This window comes from Pteronotus mesoamericanus, unplaced genomic scaffold (assembly GCF_021234165.1).
Source record: "Pteronotus mesoamericanus isolate MK-2021 breed Mesoamerican mustached bat unplaced genomic scaffold, CSHL_Meso_final scaffold_125, whole genome shotgun sequence".
In the NCBI taxonomy this organism is placed as follows: Eukaryota; Metazoa; Chordata; class Mammalia; order Chiroptera; family Mormoopidae; genus Pteronotus; species Pteronotus mesoamericanus.
Window position 1 is genome coordinate 9540650 of NW_026555304.1, and position 17632 is coordinate 9558281.

The window sequence follows — 17632 nt, forward strand, 5'->3', positions numbered from 1 at the left end:
CATCTGCATGACCATACTTTCATGAGCACATTGTCATCATGGCACTACAGCTTAGAAAGGCAAAGCAGTTCACCTGAGATCACAAAGCTCTTAGTTGCTGGTCCTGCATTCAAACTAAATTCTAAGTTCTTTCAAAGCCTGAGCTCTTAATTTCTCTACAATCTAAAACAGGAACAATGCTAATAGTGTACCTTCTACTGATATGGTGTTAAGTGTAAAAAGAAGAAAAATGAGAAAAATATTGTGGGATGACTTTGTGACTAATAAAATAATGGACAAGTGACACTAATATCACATTATGAATGAAAAGAAACCCTGTTGAGACAGCAAAAGAGTCATTTACTTTGTTGATGAGAGAAAGGGCTGGCTTATTCCATCAGGTTCATCTAAGATAAGGAAACTGGCATTTACAGTGCAAGCCTGCTTAGTTAAGCACAAAAGTAGAGAGCCAACACAGTGCCACCCTTAGCATCTTTCCAGATCTGATTTCTGGGACGTTAAATTAAAACATTGTTCCCCGAAAAGAAGGCTTTCATGTTGCTAAGCATTAAGATTCTTATGAAGATGGGACTTTCAACATGGGGAAGTAAGGAGTTCAGTATATCCTCTTCTTCCCCCCAATCCTCCGCAAAAGGAAACTGGACAAAATTGTCAAAAATGACCATTTAAGGACCCTGAGTATTGAACAAATTTACAACTACTGAACGGTGGTAGTTTGTGGTATTACTACTAAGATTGTTCCCATTTCCTCATCTCAGCTGGGTCAGCTTGAAAGGTTTCCAAGGCTGGAGGCAAGTCCTGAAAACCAAAAGATTCACTGCCAGAGGAGTCTTACTTTATTTGGAGCAATGCGCTAAACACCCTACACTCTACAATATTGTAAAGAAGAATAGCAGTATAGGTAACAAACAAATGAGAAATGTCAGTGACCCAGATACCTGGGGTTTCAGTCATGGCTGGGGAAAGCAAAGGGTCAGGAGACTAGCCAGAAATTTAACAAGGAGATCCTGAAAAATGATAACCATAGAGAATCTTAGCAGGCTCTCCAAACATCCCAGGTTATTGGAGGGCTGCCTTATACATGTAGGGGAGTCTGAGAGGACCCAAACTATCCATACATTCCTGGATGACCATAAAATTGTTCACACATGTAGAGGAGACATAAGAAGACCCAATGGAAACAAGAACTAAAGAATACTTGAAAACTGGCTAAACTTTGAATACATTCTCCAAACTACACACACATCTATCAGCAGAGTGGGAACCTTACTGACACAGGTTTCTGAACCCCTGGCTGATAACTACAATATACTGAAGCAGAAGTGACTTATAGAAGCCAGGCTTTTAAAAAAAATGTGAGCACAGACATCAGCACTTACATTATAAGGGAAACAAATGCCACAGAATTAATCCAGACAGGTTTACTAACCAAAAAACCTCAAACAAACAGCAACAACCACACCTCTCAGGAGTAAAATTCATAATCCAAAGGTTCTATGTTGTCTGAAGTACCAACTTTTAAACAGAAAATTACAATATATAAAAAGAAACAGTGTGACACCTACTTAGGAAATAAAGCAGTCAATAAAAACTATCTTTGAGTAATCTCAATGAATTTAGAAGACAAAGTGTGCAAAAACTATTTGAAATATAAATATTTCACAGAAATAAAAGAAACCACATTTGAACAACCAAAGGAATAAATGAGGACAATGCCTCAACTGGTAGAGACTATCAATAAAGACAAATAAATTTTTTAAAGAAAATCAAGTGGAAATTATCAGATAGAAATGTACAATAAATGAGGTGAAAATTTACTACATAGGGTCAAGAAAAGATTTAAGATGGCAGAAGAAGAAATAAACTTGAAGATAGCTCAATGGAAAGCTAGCATGGTAACCAGAGAAAAAGATAATTTTTTAAAAAATGACTAGTGCCAGAGATAACTGTGGACAATGTCAAGTGTACCAGCATACACATATATGTACTGAGAGCTCTAGAAGTAGATGAGACAGAGAGATGTGTAGTAAAAAAATACTTGAAGAAATTATGGCCAAAAGCTTTCCAAATTTGATGGAAAAAATTTACAGATGAAATAAGCACAATGTACTCAAATAAGATAAATACAAAGAAAGCCACAACTATATACTGTTAAAATCCACAGTCAATGCAAAAATCTTGAAACTAGTATGAGGAAATGACTCATCACATACAGAAGAACAATGCAATTAACAGATGATTTCTCATCAGAAACAACAGAGGTCAGAGACAGTGAAAGAACATACTTAAAGTGCTGAAAGAAAATTTGTCAACCAAGAATTATATACACAGGAAAACTGTCCTTCACAAAAGGAAAAATAAACAAAAAGAATTCAGAGCTAGGATACATGTCTTACAAGAAATACTAAAGGAAGTCCTTCAGGCTGAAAGGAAATGACACCAGATAGTGATGTTAATACACATAAAGATGTAAAGAGTACTAATAAATGTATATATGTGAGTAAATATAAAAGAACACATGAATATACTTTTATTCCTTCTTTTCATTAAAAAGATATGAGTGCATTGAACAATTAATTAGACCACTGTGTTGTTGGGAAAGTAACATATGTTACAGATATAGCATAGAACTGTAAATGAGCAGGATAGATGATAGATAGATAGGCAGATAGATAGATAGATGACACAAAGAAAGGGAGTTAGTGAAGCTCTAGGGTCTGGCACAAATAATGCCCCCTTTTATTGAAAAATTTTTTTATTACAAAATCATGTAATTCTGTAACATAACAATATCACACTCAAACACACCATATGACATTGTAGGTGAAATTTTTGAATTAAAACTACAAATTATTACACCCATATTATTACCCTACCAATCACTCAGTCAGGCCTTACTTCTGCTAGATCCTGCATATTGGAGCAAATCTATTGTTTTTCCAGAATTAGATTAGTATTCATCTAAACTGGATTATAATAAGCATACTGAAACCTCCAGAACAACCACTAAGAAAATAATGCAAAACAAAGTAGTAAAGAAAACCAAGGAAGGAATTTAAATGGTACACACACACACACACACACACACACACACACACATTTACATCAACAGAAGGCAGGAAAAGAAGAAAAAAGGAATAAAAAAAGACATGATACATATGAAAAAACAAATACCAAATTGGCAGATGTAAAAACCCAAATCAATGATTACATTAAATGTAAATTTAAAAAAGCACTTCAATAAAAAGGTGGAGATTGTCAGACTGTATATGAAATGAACAAGCTCTAACTATATGCTGTTTTTCAAAGACCCAATTTAGACTCAAAGAAACAAATAGACTTAAAGTAAAATAATGGAAAATGATATATCATGCAGACACTAATAATAAGAGAGCTAGAGTAGCTATATTAATATTGGACAAAATAGAAATTAAGATGAGAAATGTTTCTAGAGACAGAGAAGAATATTTCATAGTGATAAAAAGGGCCATTTCATTAATAAAATATGATAATTATAAAATAGATGTATCTATTGAAACAATACCCCTCCCAAAAAAGAATTAAAAGGAGAAATAGACACTTAACAAAAAAACAGTTAAAGACATCAATACTATTCTTAATAAGTGATAGAAAAACTAAATAGAGCAGAAGGAAGGGGAAGGGCTGGGTACCTTGTCCTCTCAGCAAAATCATAGGCCGGGGCTTTGTTGATGCCTAGTCTCTTCTCTGCAGTGTTGGTCATCGATGGTGTGGATGTGAATCGCAAGTACACAGCCCACAGGTTAAGAGGTTCTGGAACACCTGAGAAACTCTGCTAATTATCCAGTGTCCATTAACTTTGGCCAGCTCCATTTCATTTCTAATGAGAGGCTCATGCTGGCCTCCATGTTCCACTCGCTCTTCACAGGGGGCTCCCTATTGCCTCCCAAACAGGGCAGCTCAGGCAATGAGATGCTGGAGACAAATATATTCAAACTGCACTACTTCAAGACACTGATGGATCAATTTTGTGGTGCTGGCAAATTATAAGCAAGGTGAAATAGATTCTCTTCTCTAAAGATTTATGAGATTTACTCAGACTTTGTCTTTAAGAACCCATTCTAGTTCCTATAAATGCCCATTAGGTGTGAACTCTTTGACCAGAACCTGCTGTTAGCACTGGAAGTGGCAAAGAAAACTGGAACTTTTGGACTTGAGTCATAGGCTGAACCTGCAATCAATTCCCCAAATTCTGAGTGATCCTTTAGCAGGGGTCCTTCTATTTACACTCTGATAGAGATCCCAGCAGCCTTGTTAGTGCACTTGAAAATAGGAGAATGCATGTACTGATACCCAAGCCTTAATATTATGCCATTTTCCCTACTGTAGCTATCATGGTCCTAATTCCAAACTCTGTACAGATTTATTTATAAAGAAGGTAAACCCATAAGAACTGTAATAAGCATTCCTATCATCTAAAAAAAAGCAGAAATAAAAACTAAACAAAAATTTGGCAAGATTATAGGATAGGTGAACAATAGATCTAATTTTCATTTATTCTATCCATCAACATCATAACATAAATTTTCAAGTGCACATGGAATACTCTTTAGGATGTGTTATATAAGAGGCCATAATTCAAATATTTATAAATTTTGAAATTATAATTTCCAACCACAATAGAATTAAATTAAAAATGAACAGAAAAAATGTTTTAAATCATCAAATATTAGAATATTAGGGGGAATCCAAGATAGCAGAGGAGTAAGTAGAAGCTACACTAACCTCCTTCCAGGACGAATCTGAAATTAAAACTAAATTGCAGATAAATCATCTGGAATAAAAACTGAGAAATAATGGGAGAGAATCCTTATACTGTGGACAGACAGAAGAAACAGCTTCACCACAATGTGACTGGTATGGAGAACAGAGATGCACGAGGGCTGGTTGGGCTCCCACCAACAGCAGAAGTGTTGGAGGAATATTTCAGTGGCTGGGGGGGGGGGCGGTTTCCTCCTGAGAAGTGTAGAGTCTAAACCCCAAGCTTGGCTCACAAAAGCCCAAAAAGAACCCAGAAAACATCCAGCTGTGAAAAGCAGAAGGGTTTTTCTCTGCCAGAGACAAATGGCTGGAGTCACAGGGAGCCTTTTAAAGGGCCAGCACATAAAATTTCATTTGCAGCCATTTACCCTGGGCTCTAGCAAAGGGAGTGGCAGAGTGGAATAGGGATGCTTGAGGAGAAACGGTGGCTTTGGGAAGAGAACTGAGAGAGCAGTCACCAGGATCCTGGTGCTGAGTCATCCCCCATACTGCAGGAGTCATCTTGATCAAGCAGACCACTCCCCTCCAAGTGGCCTGAGAGGAAGCAGTAGCAGAAATTAGTGTGCTCCTCCCAGTGGTACTTCAGCCTGACTGTTAATTACAGTGACTAGACCAACAACTTAAGGAGTCAGCCATAAACTGTGGATCCCTGGTAGTCTCGAACAGGTTGCCTACAGCCAGATTGGAACACTATCTGACATCACCAGAGATGAATCCATAAAGAAAATACAGTAGTAAATGCTAGATGTTACTGAAATGAAAACCACCATGGTCTCCATGATTTGCGATATTCTCTCTCCTGCAAAACTTTTTAACATTAATTTCTTGTCTTTCAAGTTTGTGTATATTGTCAGAAGATTTCAAACATAGTTTATTTCAAATCTCATATTTTGTTCTTCCCTTCTATTACACCATTTTACCTTCTTCTTTCCTCTTATTTTTGCTTTAAATTTTGTTTTCTTTCTTGTTATGACCTATTTCTATTCAACACTCTTACTATTCACCTCTCACTCCACCCTCTCAAACCATTTTTCTTTGCACTGGCCAACATACATTCTTTTTCCTGCTCTTAAAATACCCCTTTCCCTCTCCATCTTTATCAGTCTTTGCTCATTGGTTGTGGATAGGGTGGTTGTTGTTTCATTTCTTCATTTTTATCTCTAGATCTTCACTATTTTTGGTATTTAAAATCTCAAATTTTACCATTCCCCTCTCCTACTCCATTCTGCCTTCCTCCTCCCCTTTCTTTTTTGTCTCAAATTTCAATTTTTCCCTCCCTTAGCCTGGTTTTTGTTCCTTACTCATAGTAATGCTTCCTGCTTTATCTTCTCAAAAGCACTTTTTTTTCCTCTAGGCATCACTTAAGCTCTTCTTTATTTCTTTTTTTCCTCTCTCCTTCCCATTCCACGTATATTAACCTTAGTTCATTTGTAGTTGATAGTGCTGTGGTGGATCTTTTTCTTTGATTTGGTTCCTGTTCTATTTATTTATTTCCTTTTTCTTTCTCTCTCTCACTATGCATTTTCTAAATTTCTGTTTGAACCTAATATTGTACACTTCCTTTATCTTGATTCATTCTGTCTTCTTCATTTCCTTTTTTATTTATGATGTAAATTCTACTATTTTTTTCTCTCTTCACCTTGCCTCAATTACTTACTCTTATTATTGCTCCTACCTCTGCCCTCTCAAAATAATTTTTCTTTCAGTTAGTCACCTAATACTCTTTTCTTCTTCCTTATAATAGTCTTACTCTCTTTACAATCTTATGAATACAGGCTCATTTGCTGTTGATAGTGTGATTGTGGGTTGGTATTACTTTCGTAGGTATGGGTTTGTTTCCTGGGCTGTGTGGTTTCATTCTGGCAGGACCTAAACAACAGCATAGAAGATATGGTGGGTGCAGTGACTTTCAGTCAGCCAACTGGAGGAAAGGACCCAACAAAGAATGGCACGACAACAATCAAAACCCAATTACAACTAAGAGCTAACATAAACAGCATAAAGAGCATCAAGTACAGAAGATCAAGTGAACTGCACCACTGAATCCCACAGGTCTCCTATCATAGAAGTTCATACCATGAATACAGGGAGTCAAAGCAGATTAATCTAAGAAACAGAAACGAACAAGAAGAGTACCTAAAATGGGAGACAAGAGACAACCTCCAATCAAAAGGAAAGGAGGGATCCTCAGAAAGAGCGCTAAATGAAAGAGACAAGTAAACTATCAGACACTGAGTTCAAAATAATGGTTATAAAGAAGGTCGATGAGCTCACTGAGAACTGCAAAGAACTGTAAGGAAGATACAAGGAACTTACATCAGTATGAACTACATCAGCATTAGAAAATACATAGACACTCCGTAAGAGGCAAGAGGAAATGAAGAATGCAATTTCTGAGTTGAAAAACACAGTAGAGGGAATTGGAGGCAGGCTAGTTGAAGCAGAGGACAAAATCAGCGAGATGGAGGACAGGTAGAAAGAAATTCCCAGACAGAGCAACAAAATGAAAATAGACTCAAAAAGAATGAAGAGGGTTTAAGGGAGCTCCAGGACAACATGAAATGTAATAATATCTGTATCATAGGGATACCAGAAGGAGAAGAAGAGGAGCAAGGCATAGAAAACTTGTTTGAAAACTTAATGACAGAAAACTTCCCTAACTTGATGTGAGAAAAAGTCACACAAGTCCAGAAAGCAAAGGGGGTCCAAATCAAGACAAATCCAAAGAGGCCCACTCCAAGACACATCATGAAAAATTGGCAAAATTTAAAGATAAAGAGAGACTATTAAAGGCATGAAGGGAAAAACATCTAGTAACATACAGGAGAGCCCCAATGAGGTTATTAGCTGATTACTCAGCGGAAACACTACAAGCCAGAAGGGAATGGCAAGAAATATTCCAAGTAATGAAAAGCAAAGGCTTGAAACCAAGGCTACTCTACCCAGTGAGACTCTCATTTAAAATGGAAAGAGAAATAAGGAGCTTCTCAGACCAAAAGAAAGCTAAAAGAACACATCTTCACCAAATCAGCATTACAAGAGAGGCTAAAGGGACTGTTATAAAAAGATGAAGAAAAAGAGAGAAAGGAACACAAGAACAAAAGGGAAGAAAATGACAATGAATAAGTGCCTATCAATAATAACCCAAAATGTAATGGATTAAATGCTCCAGTAAAAAGACATAGTGAAGCTGAATGGATAAGAAAACATGACCCATATATACTGTCTACAAGAGACCTACCTCAGAACAAAAGGTCTACGCAGACTGAAAGTGAAGGGAAGGAAAAAAATATTCCAAGTGAACAGATCTGAAAAAGAAAAAAGCTGGGGTAGCAATATTTATATCAGACTAAATAAATTCAAACCGAAGGCCATAAAATGAGACAAATGAGGACATTACATAATACTTAAGGGAACAATCCATCAAGTATATATAATCCTTCTACACATACATGTACCCAAAATAGGAGCACCAAAATATATAAGGAAAATCTTAGAGGACTTCAAGAATGATATTGACAACAACACACTCAGAGTAGGGGATTTTAATACTCTCATTGTCAATAGACAGATCTTCCAAGCAAAGAATCAACAAAAATATTGTGGCATTGAACACCACTCACACGCAAATGGACTTAATTGATATATACAGAACCTTTCACCCCAAAGAAGCAAACTACACGTTCCTTTCAAATGCACATAGACATTTTTAAAAAATAGACCACATGGTACATCACAAAACAAGCCTCAACAAATTTAAGAAAACTGAAATCATATCAAACATCTTCTTGGATCACAGTGGTTTGAAACTAGAAACCAACCTCAAGGAAAAAAACTCAAAAACATTCAAATTCATAGAGACTGAATAACATGCTATTAATGAATCAGTTAACAATTAGATCAAGGAAGAAATCAAAAAGATTCTGAAAACAAATGAAAATGAACACATAACAGCCCAAAACCTATGAGACACAGCAAAGGCAGTCCTGAGAGTGAAGTTCATAACAATACAAGCCTACCTAAAAAAGGCAGAAATTTTCAAATAAGCAACCTAACCCTACATCTACAAGAACCAGAGGAACAACAACAAACAAAGTCCAGAGCAAGAGGAAAGAATGAAATAATCAAGATAGAGCAGAATTAAATGACATAGAGACTGAAAGAAAATTCAAAAGATCAATAAATCCAGGAGCTGGTTCTTTGAAAAGATAAACAAAATTAACAGGCCTTTAACCAGATTTATCAAGAAAATAAAATAAAGGACCCAAATAAACAAAATCAGAAATGAAAGAGGAGAAATCACAACCAATACCACAGAAATACAAAGGATTGTCAGAAATTTCTATGAACTAAATGCAAAGAAATTGGACAGCCTGGGCAAAATGGAAAAATTTCTAGAAATATACAGTCTTCCAATACTGAATCAAGAAGAAGCAGAAAGACTGAATAGGCTGACAACTAGTGAAACTGAAGCAGTAATAAAAAAAAAAAAAAAACCCTAGCACACAAAATCCCTGGATCAGGCAGGTTCACAGGCAAATTTTACCAAATATTTAAGAAGAGCTAACACCTATCCTTTTCAAACTATTCCAAAAATTCAAGAAGAGGGAAGACTCCCAAACTCTTTTTATGAGGCCAGTATTATCCTAATTCCAAAACCAGGTAAAGGCACCACAAAGAAAGAAAACTACAGGTCAATATCGCTGATGAACATAGATGCTAAAATCCTCAACAAAATATTGGCATTCCAGACGCAACAGTACATGAAAAGATCATACACCATGATTAATGGGATTCTTCGCAGGGATGTAAAGATGGTACAATATTCACAAATCAATAACCATAATACACCACATAAACAAAATGAAAGACAAAAATTACATGTTCATTTGAACAGATGCTGAAAACCATTTGATAAAGTCCAGCACCCACTTATGATAAAAAACACTCAGCAAAGTGTTAATAGAGAGAGCACACCTCAACATAATAAAGGCTGTATATAAGAAACCTATAGTCAACATCGTACTCAACAGGCAGAAACGAAAAGCTTCCCCCTACTATCATGAAGAAGACAAGGATGTTCACTTTCAACATTACTATTCAACATGATATTGGAAGTTCTAGCCATAGCAATCAGATAATAAAAAGAAATAAAAGCCATCCAAATTGGAAAAGAGGAAGTAAAACTATCTATCATTATTTGCAAAGTACATGATAGTGTACATAGAAAACCCAAACACTCCACCAAAAAACTACTTAACCTAGTAAGTGAATTGGCAAAATAGTGGGATACACAGTCAATATTCAGAAATCATAGGCATTTTTGTACACCAACACAATATCAAAAACAGAAACTAGGAAAACTATCCTGTTTCCTGTAGTAAGAAGAAAAATAAAGTACCTAGGAACAAACCTAACCAAGGAGATAAAAAAACCTGTACTCAGAAAACTACACAACACTAATGAAATAAATTAAGGAAGATACAAGTAAATGGAAGCATATACCATGTTCATGAATTAGAAGAATTACATCATCAAAATGTCCAAACTACCCAAAGCAATCTATAGATTCAATGCAATCCCTATCAAAACACTAATGACATATTTTATGGATCTAGAACAAGTATTCCAGAAGTTTATGTGGAACCTAAAACAACCCAGAATAGCCTCAGCAATCTTGAGAAAGAAGAACAAAGTAGGAGGGATCACAATACCTGATATCAAACCATACTACAAGGCTACTTGTAATCAGAACAGTCAGGTGCTGACATAAGAATAGACACCTAGATGATTGGACAGAATAGAGAGATAAGAAATAAACCCATGTCTCTATGGTCAATTAATATTTGACAAAGGGGGCATGAGCATACTATGGAGTAAAAATAACCTCTTCAACAAATGATGTGGGAAAAACTGGACTGGTACATGCAAACAAAAACAAAACTAAACCACCAACTTACACCATACACCAGAATAAACTCAAGATGGATGAGAGACTTAAATATAAGTTATAACACCTTAAAAGTCCTAGAGGAAAATATAGGCAGGAAAATTTCAGATATCCTATGCAGCAATATTTTTGCTGATATATATCCTAGAGCAAGGGCAATAAAGGAAAAAATATACAGATGGGGCATCATCAAATTAAAAAGCTTCCGTAAGGCTAAAGAAAATGTAATCAAAATGAAAAGGGAACCAACCAAATGGGAAAGCATATTTGCCAACCATGCCTCAGACAAGGGTCTGGTCTCCAAAATATATAAAGAACTTATACAACTCAATGCCAGGAAGACAAACAGTCCAATTTAAAAATGGGTAAAGGACCTGAACAGACACTTCTCCAAGGAGGATAGACAGAGGGCTCACAGACATATGAGAGGATGCTCAACATCATTAGCCATCAGAGAGATGCAAATTAAAACCACAATGGGATAACCCCTCACACCAGTCAGAATGACCATCATAAACAAATCAACAAACAGCAAGTGCTGGCAAGGATGTGGTAAAAAAAGGAACTCTAGTACACTGTTGGTGGGAATGCAGACTGATACAGTCACTGTGGAAAACAGTATGGAATTTCCTCAAAAAACTAAAAATGGAACTGCCTTTGACCCGGTAATTCCACTGCTGGGATTATATGCTCAGAATATTGAAACACCAATTCAAAAGAACCCATGTACCCCTATGTTCATAGCAGCACTATTTACAATAGCCAAGTGCTGGAAACAGTCTAAGTGCCTTTTAGTAAATGACTGGATAAAAAAATGGTGGTACAGTTACACAATGGGATACTACACAGCGGAAAGAAAGAACTCCACCTTTTATAACAGCATGGATGGAACTGGAGAGTATTATGCTAAGTGAAATAAGCCAGGCAGTGACATTTACCTTATGATCTCACCTATAAGAAGAACCTAATGAACAAACAAACAAATGAACAACATAGAAGCAGAGGCAAGGAAACAAGGAACAGACAGATAATGACCAGAGGGGAGGTGGTTGGGAGATAAAGGTGGAAAAAGGGGAAAGACTAGTCAAGGAACATGTATGAATGACCCATAGATATGGACAACGAAGTGGTGATCAACTGCAGGTGCAGGAGGTGGGCTGGGCAGAGGAGAAAAAAGGTGGAAAATTGGGACAGCTGTGATAGAAGAACAATAAAATATTTAATAGAATAAATAAAATAAAACACATCACTAAAAAAGAAAACATTATGGGAAATTGCAAAAATAAACAATTTATAAGTTTTACATTGCACGCCTTCTGAGTACCTCACTTCATCTCTTCATGTAGGCATTGTATCATCTCACATTATCAGAAGAAGAAGAAAATTAGAAACAAAATTAAGAGAAAAAATGATATGATTGACTCTATGTAAAACTATACCCTGATTAAAAACACTGAAAGTCCTAAAGTATTCACCAGGAAGATCCTCATGCAGCAATTATTTCTTGATTTGGATCTTAAAGAATTAATATGAAGCAGAATGCCTCTAGCCTAAGCCACTAGCAGATGTGTCCAACCCATGACCTGTGGGTTACATGCAGCCCAGGATGGCTATGAATGCAGCCCAATACAAAATCCTAAATTTACTTAAAACCCTTTTTTTGCTCATCAGTTTTTGTTAACGTTTGTGTATTTAATGCGTGGCCCAAGACAACTATACTTCTTCCAGTGTGGCCCAGAGACGCCAAAAGTCTGGACACCCTTGCCTTGGATTTTCCACTAGGGACACTGCAAATAGAATTTTGGCATTGGATTCAGGGTCCTACAAGAAGATGACTGATGTGGATTCAAATGCTCTGAAACCATGATTCACATTTTTCATCAACAACAAATCAAATTATTGTTTATCAACTCCCTCATATGACTCAACTTTAGCTATCAATTGAAAGAAATATATAACAGTCATCAATTTATTTGATGATAGTTGCCCCAAATATATGTGGTGAGAGATTTTGTAAAAAATGATCCATATATGTTCTTAACATATGTACTATAATGTCTTATACTGTTGATTTATCCAAACAATAAAACAACATAAATGATATATTACAATCTACAAACATATGAGCTTTAGCATCAGCATACCAGTGTTTTGAATTCTTGCTCTGTTTTTCATTAGTTGTTATCTAAGCTATCAGATTCTCAGAAAAACTTTTTTTTGGCTCAGTTACTTTATAAGGGAGGCCAGAGCACTGGTGAACTCTATTACTGTCTTCTCACAAATTAAATCCCACTCCAAAAAAACCCAATTATTTTCTCATCTGTAAAATAAGAATACAAAAAAGTAACTTATTTATTTAATATTTACGAAAATTAAAAGAGATAATTTATGCAAACTTTAAACTCAATGCCTGGCCCATGTTATGTGCTCAGTAAATATTAACTATTATATAATGAAACAATTCTTTAATTTTTGTGCATCAAAGGACATTATCTGGAAAGTGAAAAGATAATACAGAGGATGGAAGAAAATATATGCAATTCATATATCTGATACGGGATTAGTTTCCAGAATATTTAAATAGCTCTTACAATAAAAAGACAATAACCAATTTTTTTAAATGACAAAGTACTTATATAGACATTTCTCCAGAGAAGATCTACTAATGAGCAACAAATGAAAAGATTCTCAACATCATTAGTCATTAGGGAAATGCAAATCAAAACCACAATAAGGTACCACTTTACTTCCTCTAAAATGTCTGTTTTTTTATTTTAAAAAGATACAAAGTATGGTTAAGGATTTAGAGAAATATTACAAGTGGGACTGTAAATGGTTCAGTCACAGTGGAAAAACATTTAGTGTTTCCTCAAAATGTTAAGTATAAAATTGCCACATGACCCAGCAATTCCACTCCTAGGTATACATATATATACAAAAGAATTTAAAACAGGTAGGCCAACATATACATTTCCACACCTGTTCATAGCAACACTATTAACAATAGTCAAAAGGTAGAAACAGCCCAAATGTCCATTAGTGGATAAAAGGTAAACAAACTGTGGTCTATACATACAATGGAATATTATTAGACTAAAGTAGCTGCAGAAGCTAATACGTGGATGGACCTTAAAAACATGCCAAGTGAAAGAATCCAGACAATAAAATGTTACATATTATATGATTCCATTTATATGAATTATCTAGAATAGAAAAACTCATGGAGACAGAAGGTCACTCTGGCAGTTGTCAAAAGATGGAGTGGAGAAGGAATTGGAAACAAGTTAATGGGTACAGGTTTTCCTTTTGGAGTGATAAAATGTTGTAGTGATTATACAACGTTGTGAATGTATTAAATATTACAAAATTATTTCCTTTAAAATGGAAAACTTCATAGATTCATCTCAATTAAAAGGAAAAGTCAATTTAAAATTCCAGGCTGTGCTCTGGCTGGTGTGGTTCAGTGGATTGAACGCTGACCTGCAAACTGAAAGATCATTGGTTTGTTTCCCAGTCAGGGCACATGCCTGGGTTGTGGGCCAGGTTCCCTAATTCAGGGCATGTGAGAGGCAATTGATCAATGTATCTCTCACACATTGATGTTTCTCTCCTCTTCTTTCTCCCTCCTTTCTCCTCTCTCTAAAAAGTAAAAAAATAAAAATCTTTTAAAAATAAAAATACATATTGCAAAGGAATAAATAAGTCTTATTATTTGAAGACAATTTTCAATGTAGAAAAAAATCCCAAAGAATCTAAAAGAAAAGAAACTCCTAAAACTAATATTTGAGTTCAGTAATGTCAGAAGATATAAGATTAACACATAAAAATTAATTGCATTTTTATCCCTCAGCAACAAACTTGTAACTTAAATTTAAAATGCAATACAAGTTGAAATGTATATTTAGTTATAAATGTAAAAAAGATGTAAAAAAAACTGTATCCTGCTTATTGCAAAATGCTTGTCAAAGAAATTTTAAAAGATTTTTATGTTCTAGTTACTCAACACAGTAAAGATATAAATTCTTGTATAGATTCTTTGTAGATATAAATCTATCTACAAATCCCTATGAAAATTCACCTATGTTTTTGTAGACATAGATAAACTTATTATAGAATAAATGCTGAAAGGCAAAAGAATGGTGATAGCTAAAATAATTGTGAAACAGAAAAAAGCACAGTAGTAGAAATCACTCTATGCAATGTTAAGGCTTACTATTTAGCTACAGTATATAATACAACATGTTAATACCAGGGAGCTACACACATAGACCAGTGAGAAAGAACAGTAGATCTGGTAACAGACCCACAAATATAAGCCCAACTGACATTTAATAAAGATGCAAAAGCAATGCAATGGAGAAAGTATGGTCTCTATCAAAAGATGCTGAATTGGATGTTCTCAGGTGAAAAAAAATCTCAACCTAAACCTCACATCGTTTACAAAAATTAACTCAAAATGGATTGTGGACTTAACTGTAAAACTTAAGCATTATAAAAAAATGAGAAAATCTTTGGTATACAGAGCTAAGCAAAAAAATTATTAGATATGTCACTAAAAACATAAGTAGAAAAATAACAAACTGGGATTTATCAAAATAAAAAAGCTTGTTTTGTGAAAGAGCCTGTTAAAGAAAGAAAGACAACCTACAGACTGGGAGAATATATTGCTAACCATATATTCAACATAGGATTCCTCTCCACAGTATGTTTTAAAATTCTGAAAGTTCAACATTAAAAAAAACCCCAACAGAAAATGGACAAAAGATATGAACAGACATTTTGTAGAAGTGGAAATACAGCACATAAGCACATGAAAATATGTTTAATATTATTAACCATTACAGAAATACAAATTAAAACCACAAGAAAATATAACTACACACCTATTAAAGTGGCTGAAATAAAAGAGTTAAGCAAAGCTTGGGGCCCTCATGCCCCCAAGAAAACATTTAAAATACAACTAGAGATAGACTAAAGTAATTTTATAGGAGCTCTGGAGAGCAGTCAAAGATCTATAGCAACCTAGCAAACACCCAGTAAGGAAAAAGCCACATTCAAATGGTAGAAAGTTTCCCAGGAGTGGCATGGTTGACAGGAAGTAACCCTATTCCCACTTCTCCCTCAGGAAGAAGGGACTGGGCTCACTGAGGGATTGGTTTCTGTCTCACCTGACTCAGAGTTCAGACAAGGAACAATAGCATACCTCAGATCTCAGATGGCAGAAGTCACTGAAGGAAGTGGAGACACAACAGCACATGAAAACTGCAGGGGGAAACACAGACCCATGGACACCTGGAGCAAGAATTATAGGTAAAGGAACACAAAATACCATCTAAGGCCCTGAGAAGCTATGGTGAGATTCTTTGTGAAGTTCACACACTTAAGAGCAACCATGTATTTGAGGAAACGAGGAAAATAAAGGCCCACATACAGCCCAAACAGGATTCATGCCCAGAAAAACCCCAAGGAAATGTTAACTTCACTCTGGGTAGATCTCAAGGCTGAGAATATACCTTGCTAATTACTGAAAGTCTTTCATGCTTGTTTGCAAAGACAAGGCAACATGGCTGTTTTCACACATGCCACTTTTCAACAAACTATCACAAAGCATACAAAGAAACAAGAAAAGGAGCTTATTCAAAAGAACAAAATAAATCTCCAGAAGCCATCCTTGTAAAAACATAGTCCCTGCATGTTAAAAACATAGGATTTTAAATGTCTTAAATATGCTCAAAAAGCTAAAGAAAACTCCAGACATAAAAGTAAGAAAAGCAAAAATATAATACATGGACAAAATAAAAATATCAACAAAGAGATAGAAAGGAGGCAAAGAAAAATTCGAAAGCTGAAAATACAGTAACTGAATTGAAAAAAATCAGTAGGGGTGTTCAACAGCAGACCCAAACTACTGACTACAGACCCTGACTACTTTCAGGAAGAACTGATTGTGGCAATCTTTACATAAAATAAACATATCAAAACACCACATTGTACACCTTAAATACATATAATTTTAAATTTATTATCATACCTCAATAAAGCTGGAAATCAATAAACTTGAAGTCAGTTAATTTGAAATTATTGAGTCTGTGGAAAAAAGAAAAAAATAAAGAAAAGTGTGTATAATTTAAGGAGCCTATGAGAAATCATCAATAGGATCAATAAACACATTATAGATTTCCTAGAATAAGAGAAAGGGGAAGAGAGGTAATTTGAAGAACTAATGACAGAATACTCCCAAAGTTTGAGGAAATATAAAGCTCTACAAAGTCAGGAAGCTCAGCAATTTCCAAGTAGGATAAATCTAAATACATCCATACCAATACAAACCATATTATATTATACAATATTATAACCATATTGACAAAAGCCAAACATGAGATGATGAAGGTAGGAAGAGATGGTGATTGTTGGATAGGCTGGGGGAATGGGAATCAAGCCCCAGAGCATGGCATTGGTACAGTTGTAGCTCTCAGATAAGAATTAAGTACTGGCAAGTATGTAGAGAGAAAGAAACCCTTGGGTACTATTGGTGGAAATGTAAAATTGTGCAACCACTATGGGAAACAGCACAGGGAGCCCTCAAAAAATTAAAACTGTAACTACTATATGATCTAGCAACCCCACTTCTGTGTGTATATCCAAAGGAGATGTAGTCAGTATCTCCAAGAGATAGCTACACTCCTATGTTCACTGCAGTATTATTCACAATAGCCAAGACATGGAAACAACTAAAGTGTTTATCATCATGAATGGATAAAAAAATGTGGTGTGGGGGCCTGAGGCAGCCTGAGCTCAAGCTTTTGGCATCAATGTGCCTGTCATTTCCATGGAGAGAGACTAAGGCAGCTGAGCTCCTGCCCAAGGCATGGAGACTCCTGG

At 35.5% G+C, this 17632-nt stretch overlaps 1 pseudogene; it reads left to right on the forward strand.

The window, feature by feature from the left end:
• The first annotated feature begins 912 nt into the window (after positions 1-912).
• On the forward strand, positions 913-4203 carry LOC129082300 (trafficking protein particle complex subunit 4-like; annotated as a pseudogene).
• The last annotated feature ends 13429 nt before the right edge of the window (positions 4204-17632 follow it).